The 9,596-nt window shown below is 40.1% G+C and overlaps 1 pseudogene; it reads right to left on the reverse strand.

Moving 5' to 3' along the window:
• Positions 1–3,290: 3,290 nt before the first annotated feature.
• LOC146234323 (UDP-glucuronosyltransferase 1A1 pseudogene) lies at positions 3,291–4,246 on the reverse strand (annotated as a pseudogene).
• Between the last annotated feature and the right edge of the window lie 5,350 nt (positions 4,247–9,596).

A 9,596-nucleotide genomic window follows, 5' to 3' on the forward strand; every position in this document is an offset into this window, starting at 1 on the left:
GGGTCTCAGCCCTGACAAGTACCGGGGGATTTGATTGCTATATGGTTGCTATGGTGGGCGGGCCAATAATTCAAACAAGACTGCACCAGAAAGCTGCATGGTAAGTAGCCTGGCATACCAAATCTAACTTAACTATTATAAGGATGATAAATCTATTTAAAAAAAAACATGGGCATAAAAAAACTAAGCATAATATCTATCTTGATGGCATCAATCAGAAATAATGTTGTTAGTTTGGTATATTAACATATTTTTTGCAAAAGTGATGTTTTTCTTGGTGGCCCAATTTACATTAACCCACTGAGGTAAAATGAGCCATCATCTGTGTCCCTCACAAACACACATACACATATGTTGGAGTGTGTGTGTGTGAGGGTGTGTTTTTGTGTCACACCATGACCCCCCCCAACAGTAATAATGGTAGTAGATATTTTATGTACAGTGAGTATGGCGAACGAGAAGGAAGCGAGAGGAGAGGAGAGAGGGAGAAGGAAAGGGAGAGAAAAGAGGAGGAGCAAGGACCAGAGAGGAAAGGATACAAAGATAAAACAGGGATGGAAAGGAAGGCCAAACAATTACAATCTGTGGAAAGAGGAGAGGATGAAGGGGGCCTTAGATGAATACATGGAGGGAGAGAAGAAAATAATTACAGTGAGTGTGCGCCTCTTATCAATAGCATGGGGTGTGCCGCGATCCACACTGCAAAGACGCATCAGTGGAAAGGTGACTGGCAGTGAACATGTGTCAGGGCGGAAGCCCTACCTTCCACAGGGGGCAGAAAGGGAGCTTGCCGCCACCCTCAACACATTGGCGCAAAGGGGGTTTCCCTTCACAAAACGTGATGTCCAGCAAGTGGCCTTTGATTTTGCAGCCAAGAACAACATATCTGGTTTCTCCAAGACAGCAGGGAGGGCCGGACTGGTTTAAGAATTTAAGAATTTAAACCACCTCTTTGTTGAGCTACTGGACTCAACAAAGAGGTGGTTAGCCAGTTTAACCAGTATGAGAGCCTTTTGGTCGAGCTGGGTATTGAGGGCACACGTCACATATATATGGAACAGTGACGAGTCTGGGCTTCAGGATCATTTTTTTTTATTATGGCACATATGAATATGTTTGTTTAATGCAGTTTAAATGTTATGTGGCTGTACAAGCAACTGTGTTTTAAAATTAAAATTGATGATGAATTACTATTTCCCTTTGCAGTTTCACTGGCCCATTTTACCTGAACAGCTGGTCCATTTGACCTGAAACTGCTTGTGCAAAAAAAGTTGGCACAGCTGATGTTTCAAGAACTGTAGGGCCTAAATAATGTTATTACATCAAGATTATCAAAACAGTCATTAGTAATCATAAAAACATATGGAAAAGGCATGGTATTGTAGCCTATTATTGTCCCAAACGATTTAAGTGGCCCATTTTACCTGATATCACCCTAGTACACAGGTCTTCAACCCTGGTCCTCGGGGACCCCCTGTCCTGCATGTTTTGGATGTTTCCCTGCTCCAACACACCTGATTCAAATGATTGGTTGTTACCAGGCTTCTGCTGAGCTAGATAACGACCCAATCATTTGAATCAGGTGTGTTGGAGCAGGGAAACATCTAAAACATGCAGGACAGGGGGTCCCTGAGGATCAGGGTTGAAGACCTCGGCCCTAGTACATACGCTTTCAGTAGGCCTACATTTATCCTCATAAGCGTCTATGAATTTGTCTCAATTAGATACTCTTTGGCCTTGTTTTTATACTTATTCTAAAAGAGTTGATATCATTATTTTCTCTAGCAAGATCTCATTCGATGATTAATTTCCATTAAGCCTACTGCCAGCAGGCACATTTAAAGAAATGTGATCTGATTGATCGGGGTAATAAGGCACTAAAGATGAGCATATACATTTTACCAAAATACGCATTTAGTTTATCGGCAATTTTTTTGCCAAGCTGCCTGTCTTGCTCTGGCAGCGGTGGCGGTGTTTGATTTAGCCATAATAATATGCTTATTGTCTTCGTAGACTCATTGTAATAGTTTGCTCAGATGGCGTCTTTTCCGCCATCATACCGTTACAAAATCACGGTTTTGGTGATCGACCTTTCCTGCCTTTTGAAGTAGGACGTGCTCGTGCACTTGCCCTGATAAGTTTAGCCTGATTGAAATTAAACACATGATTTGGATGCGGATCAGCCGTCGACGAACCGATATTCGCGGTTCTCAGTTAGCCCGCTAATGTTAACGGGCTAAAGGGACAATTGATTAACTTAGCTTCGACCCTTACGACGAACGGGCCCCTGGGGGCCCAGGTGAAAAAATATATACAGTAAGTACATTATAACTAGGGCTGCCACTAACGACAATGTTTCTATCGATTAATCTGTAGACTATTTTATCAATTAGTTGATAAATCTAAACGATTAATTTTCCTCCCAAAAAAAGAAACCCTTTTTTTTTGATTTTTTGAACATTTCAGTTCATTTTATTTTGAAAACAACAAACTGTATATATCATTGACAAACAAACCAAGGTTTGCAAATTAAAGTGCAAAACTGCAGGTTTAAACTATCAACTCTAACGTTCATTAAAATATTTAGATAAGGTACATAACATATCCCAACATACACAAACACACACCCCTTTTAAACCAAAAAATCCAAGGTGTAACGTCTTTAAATCACTTCATACGCCTCCATTGTCCTAGCAACGCGTCATGGTTACGGTTATCAAGTTAGCTAAATAGCAAGAGCTAACCTAGAGAGCCATCCTATCAACCAACATAGAATAAAACCAGATTCTAATCTACCTAAACATTTATTCAATGGAAACTCTTAGGTAGCAGGCAGACAACTTTATAGCTTTAATAATGCGTGTATTTAGCAGCTACAATGACAACATATATTAAAAAGGCTCTCCCTAATGAACATGAATAGACAACACCAGACAACGGTGGTTTTGCCTTTTCTGGCAGTCAATATACAAATAAATATATATACAAATCATAACTCTAAGAATGAATTAATTATTTAAGTGTAAGATCAACAGATAAGTCTTGAGATGCCTCTTGGAGGATCCAAAACTATCACGTCAACGCAGAACACTAGGCAACTCATATCATAGAATGTACACGTATTTTAAGAGGACTGTCTGCAGGGAATGTGTTTGACCAATCACGGTGGGTGTGGGCCGCCTGGGCCAAAAATGCCAGGGGCGATTTTTTGTCCCAGTCCAGCCCTGGACGCACCTATGGTAGATATGCATCTTATCAGGCCTATTGGTAACTGAGTCATGCGTGTCTGGTCAGAACTAGAATGGCAAACACCCATTACCGGGATGAACAAAAACAACTTTCTGACTATTGCTTGTCGTCAAAATGTGTTTTAACTGTTACTTACCAATGGAAGGGGCTGCGGTTTCTCACACTTCAATGCCCCAATCATGACCATATTTGGCATTACTGGCCTGGGAAATTCAAAGGCAAAGTCAAGTTGTATGAGCCACAGGGATGCCTTGCTCATCAATTCTGTGATAGTGGTCTCCTTCTTCAGGTACCGGGAGGCCAATTTATTCACATCAGAATACAAGAACCCACAGGCCATTGGCTCAAACACACTTCTCAGGAAGTTGACTGTCCTCTCAGCCAGGGTCATCTGGTCAGTGTGGTGGGTGAAGCGCATGGGTACGTACGAAACAGGATGTGGACACTTGCTGGCCTCAAAGTCCACCATACATGGGAGGGCGATCAGGGTGTAGATAGTGGGGATGTCCAGATATTCTGCAACGATGACCCCGGCTGGCTCAAAGGGATCGGTGAGGATGGCATCAAATCTCCAGTTTTTCAGGATCTGCATCAACTCTTTGTTCGTCAGCAGGCTCTCGCAGGCCCTGCTGATGTAACTTCTCAGCACCCTCAGGCTATTGAAATATCTCCAGGCCCTGGTGAGGGCGTTGGAGGCATCCTGAGACATCAAGCCCTCCAGGTTGCTCTGTACCATAATCTGCAGCTGCTGCTTGGTGTAGGGCACAGGGAAGGTGAGGGTGGTGGAGTTCTCCGACGGACCCATGCTCTTGCTGGCCTCTGGAATGACCACCACAACCTGGTTCCCCCTCCTCCCCAGCTCCTCAACCAGGGGCTTCAAGCCCGTCCAGTGACTTCCATCAGACGGTATGACCAGAAGCTTCCCTGCCTCCGCCCCTGAGACAAGACAGAGAAATGACAGCAGAATCAGCCGAGTGTATATTTTGACTTCAGCCATGGAGCTCAAGAGAATTCTTCTGTAAGTACACACCTGGAGACTGGATTGAAAGACGTGGTTGTGCGGTAAGCTATGAGTGCTTTGTCATACACTGCAGTGCAAAGGGAGGCTTTTAAGTAAATAGTTGAGTCATGGTGAGTGGCGGAACTCTGGAGAGAACGCGGAAGATTTTTTTTTATTTTTTTTATTAAAGATCATATAAGACCTATATTCTCACATTTGAGTACCTCATAGAGTCTTTGACACTGTCTGCAACATAATTAAATTGTAGACACATGCAGATGTAATATTCAAGAAATAAAAGCATTGTGGCAACAGAAGCTTCAGTCATTCATTTTCAGTCATTTTTGGGATATCATCACATGGTCACAACCGGACTTCATGCAAAATCCTTATGTAAAATCCTATTGAATTAAAGCAAACTAACCCGAAACATTATATTTGAGCCTACATTGATGTAGTCTTATTATCAAAGTTACTCAATAAGTCCTCAATATACTGAAACTGCTTTTTTGGAGAAGGGGGGCTAGACTTGCTCGCAGATGCTGTTCTCACGCATTCCTTGCATTAGAGGCATAGTTGGGATGACTCTGCAACCTCTGACACAGTGCCGTGTTCACACCAGATAGTAAATCTGTCTTCCTTCTGGCTCCAGTGCAAATATATTGGCTAATATTACTAAATTGAACGTTTACGATAATGCAATAGTAAACACATTTTTTACATATTCTTTGTTTAAACTACTTACTGGAAATCAGCCACCAATGACACCACTCTACCTGTAACTGGCATTTTATTTTTGCAGCCACTGAGGACTGGGAGGCAGTGGATGAAACCATTGTGAGAGGGCAGGGGTTCGTAATCTTTTGAAACTTTGAAACAAGCAATTACATATCTATAATAAGATATTATATTTAAAAAAATAGAATAATGTTTTTCATTTCAAATTACATAGTTATGTTTACAATTATATATTGGATATATTTAGCCTGGGATATGTGTAGGATTTAAAATGCATCAGTCCTAATTTGTCAAATTAATTGTGATTCTGATTGTGTAGCCTACAAATAATAGACAGCGCCATGGCCAACCGGCAGACAGCGCATGCTGTCATACTTCAGTTTACGTCATATTTACCAAACCTGCAATTAATTGGGTAATCAGCGCCTTTTTACGCCCACTATACCGTTAATTTGCGAGCATTTAAATTGGCAATTGAATGGGCCTCCTTCTCTCTTTCTATCATGGATCAGCCACCAAAGTCAAAACTGCCAAAACAAAGATTTAGTGATAACAACCGTCTAAATTACAAATTCAAAGTAACTGTAATATTGCATGGCTGCTTAATCTGTAACGCGTAATGATTGTCTGTTCACTCAACTGAAAAAGTGTGATCCTTGTGACAAAAATCCTTTACTGTCCTTGGCCTATATGTCTTCATTTTGCTCGGATTACTGCTGACATTTCACCAGGAGGCAGATGCGAGGAACCCCGCATCCTGGTTTACACCTGCTTTTAAGAGGCGCAGAATTTTCACCGCAAAATAGAGGTGCATATCGCGGAATACATAATTAGGTGTACTTTACGCATCCCCTACCATCTCTTTATGGGAAACTCCCACTTTTTCCCCTGATCCGCCCGTGAATGCATATGCATCACACGGAAAAGAGCAATTTGCCATTTTCAGTTCCCGCGACAAGCAGTCTGCGCTTTTACCTCAGTGCGGCATGTTTGTACATTCCTCGCCATGCTTTTACGCGCACGTTGCGAAACAAATACGCCTGAAGTGGGCGCAAAAGCGTTACAAGTACATGAGGCCCATAGTGTTTGGGCCAAACAATTACTGATTTCCGATTGCGGATACTTTACTTATAAACTAACGTTTACTAAGTAGACAATTCTCACGTGCTTTCATTGTCCAACATTGTCTGATTTGAGACACATTACATAGACTTATTTTGTTTCCTTTTTGCCATAACAGAAAAATCTGGTTCCAAACTGTCAAACGCATGGCCTTAAGGCTAGTTTTAATGTGACTGTAGCCTATCAGTTGATTAGTGTCACAGTCGACATTAAAGATCCTGTAAAGCAAATTCCATGATTTGCTTCTCAGTACATTGTATACGTGTGAAATTAGTTCCTGAATGCATGTGCAAATCGCGAAAACTTTGTCGCACTGAAATTTGGAGTTAGACCATTGAACAGTTTCTCTTCCGTTTTCAGCTAAGGTTTTGTATAGGCGGAGTCAAAACCCGACCGATCTACGTCACAGAGACCTATCTACGTCAGATCACAGACGGTTGCATTCTGTTACTCAGCTGGTATGATGCAAAGACAAAGTAATTAATACATAAAACACTCAGGGACTGTAGGTAGGTCTGTTCTGATATCTGCAATTGATTTAGCTAGTGTTGCTGTTGTTGCTAAATTCAATAAATTCGAGGGGGCGGAGATTCAGCTCCTTTAGGCAACACGCCCCCCCAATCTCAAGCAGAGAAAACTGCTGATTTTCTCAATATTTCAAAGCCTAATTTAACCTAGGCCCGCTTGTCTGTGTTTTTTTTTCATGTGAATTTGAATGGGTAGTTAACAACACATTCTTCTGTGGTGTGATGAACTTAAACTCATTTTCAATTCCACTTTACAGGATCTTTAACAACACATTTTTTTTATTTTAGATCTTATTTTATATATTCCACTTTATAGTTTTGTTTATAATTATTTAGACTGTTGTACTTTTTCTACTTTTAAAGGCCTATTTAAGATTCCTATATGTTTATCGTATGCACCTTCCTGCTAAAGAAAATAGCAGGAAGCCTTGTTTGTGTGAACTTACAAGCCTGGCTCTGCCGACCTACGTACTTCCGCTCAATTTGGATTTTGCTTCTGTACTCGGTCTGGCCGTTCAGTATGTAAGTCAGATTTTGCAGGTTACTTTTCAACTGGCCAATCAGTGAACAGAGGGAGTGGCTGAGAACGATGACGTTGATGTTGTGCGCTAGTTTGTGTTGTAGTTCCGTAATGGCGGCGGAGAAAGATGCGAGCCAAGCCATTCAGTCCATTGTGGCAACGCTGCCGAATATCCAACAGCTAAAGCCGGAGCAAGAACAAGTTTTGCTGAGTTATGTTGGTGGCCATGACGTTGTGGCCCTCCTCCCCACGGGGTTCGGGAACAGTTTGATTTTCCAGCTACGGCAGCTAGCTCTGATAGTGGTGAAGGAATTGGCTAAGGCAAACGCTAGCGATTGGTTATGGCAGATCAGAGTGGCTCTGGGCACTCAGATCCAATAGTTTAAACTTCAACAGAATACCTGCCTACAAGGCTACAAGTCAACGCTTGTCAATGGAGCGAGGCCAGACTCTCTGTACAAATGAAATGTACGAGAGTCTATGGGGCGCCGTTTGTAAAAGGTTGATTGTCCACAAGCACAAATAAATGCATCAGAATCTTCAACTGTCACTTTTTTAAACATTTAGGGAGAAATTCATCTAAATACATGTCATAACTTATTTAGAGCAATGTTCTGCAGTATGCAAAATACTAAAATAATATTTTATAGAACTGTTAAATGTAAATGTTAAATGTAAATGTTAAATGTAAATGTTAAATGTTAAATGTTAAATGTTAATGTTTAATGTTAATGTTTAATGTAAATGTTAAATGTTAAATGTAAATGTTAAATGTTAAATATTAATTGTTAATTGTTAATGTTTAATTTAAATGTTAAATGTAAATGTTAGATTTAAATGTTAAATTTAAATGTAAATGTTAAATGTAAATGTTAAATTTAAATGTTAAATTTAAATGTTAAATTTAAATGTTAAATGATTACTGTTAAATCTTCAGGACTTGCCATTTTGAAAGACAGCCATGTGAAAATCACGTGGTTTCCAGAAAAATACAGAAAAGAGGGGCGTGGCATGCTAAATGTGTGAATTACACATTTAACATTTACATTAAACATTTACATTAAACATTTACATTAAACATTTACATTAAAATATATTTTTAACATTTATATTAAACATTTAACATTTACATTTAACAGTTCTATAAAATATTATTTTATTATTTTGCATACTGCAGAACATTGCTCTAAATAAGTTATGACATGTATTTAGATTAATTTCTCGCTAAATGTTTAAAAAAGTGACCGTTGAAAATTCTGATGCATTTATATGTGCTAAATGTGCAAAAACTGAGCAGGAATAACCGACGTGCAACCTTTTACAAACGGTGCCCCATAAGAGTCTGGTTAGGACCAGGCTATGAACTTACCCCTTCTGATTCTGATTCTAGTCAAGTTTGAGAGAATGTTTCTAGTTCAACCACAAGGGGGTGATAAAGTCAAAGAAATGAATTATCTTATACCTTGAACGAGCTTTGCCAAATTTGAGACGGACATATTTTTATATTTGATAAGGTCTAGTTAGATGATTGTCTTAGTTACAAGTATGATTCGACAGCTGAAAACAGCTGAAAGCTAGCTGAACACCTTGATTTGGACAGCTTGTCTATGCCTAGGCCACTGTCACCTGAAGGCCATAGCTTGCTTTTTATAAATTTGGAAATCAAATAAAGTAGACAAAACTTATCTGACAAACGTATTTCCAAATAGGGTATCGTGACCAGCGGTGTACATCTATTACACCTATAAATGACGAATGACTGGAATATTGCAAAGCGCCTAACATTGACAATCATAGGCCAGTGGACAAATACGTTCATTAAAGGGTTACAATATGGGGGATAAAAGTTCACGGGCAACAACCAAAACTTGAAGAGAGTGGCATCTGGGTTCTTACGACGAGCCTATAGATTCAGGTAGTTCGACTTCAAAGGAAGATCTTTGTTTAGCTCGTGCTACTGAACGCGCGCAGACATTGGCGTCTCCAAATAGCGGGAGTAGGCTATTATGCGCATTGAAGGCTACAACTCTTGACAGTTAAGCCAGACAACAGGAGGAGGAATAGGCACTCAGTTGTCAATGCAACGCCGTGCACTTCTCTAACGTAACTCGTGCTTAGAAAACATAATTTGGCGAAGACAAAATGTGTGTAATCGCGTTTTGACACTGTTAGGTGCGAAACACTGAAAAAGCGCCAGACAGATGCAAATTTGTAAGAAGTTTTTGGTCTGGATTTGATGCTCGCCTCAAGGCGATTAAGTATTACCTTAATCGGAACATGAAATGAAGTAATTGGAAGTAGGTTTTGTAACAATATTGTATTTAGAGAACCTTCTTCCTTTATAGTAGGCTTATTCGCAAAGTCACTTTAGTTCGGTGAAAATCAACATCACCGCACAAGTCGCGAGCGTTTTAGAAAACTGGTGGAGCTTCTCAGTTGA

Source organism: Hypomesus nipponensis, chromosome 23 (assembly GCF_054491055.1).
Source record: "Hypomesus nipponensis isolate SF chromosome 23, ASM5449105v1, whole genome shotgun sequence".
NCBI classification, from domain to species: Eukaryota; Metazoa; Chordata; class Actinopteri; order Osmeriformes; family Osmeridae; genus Hypomesus; species Hypomesus nipponensis.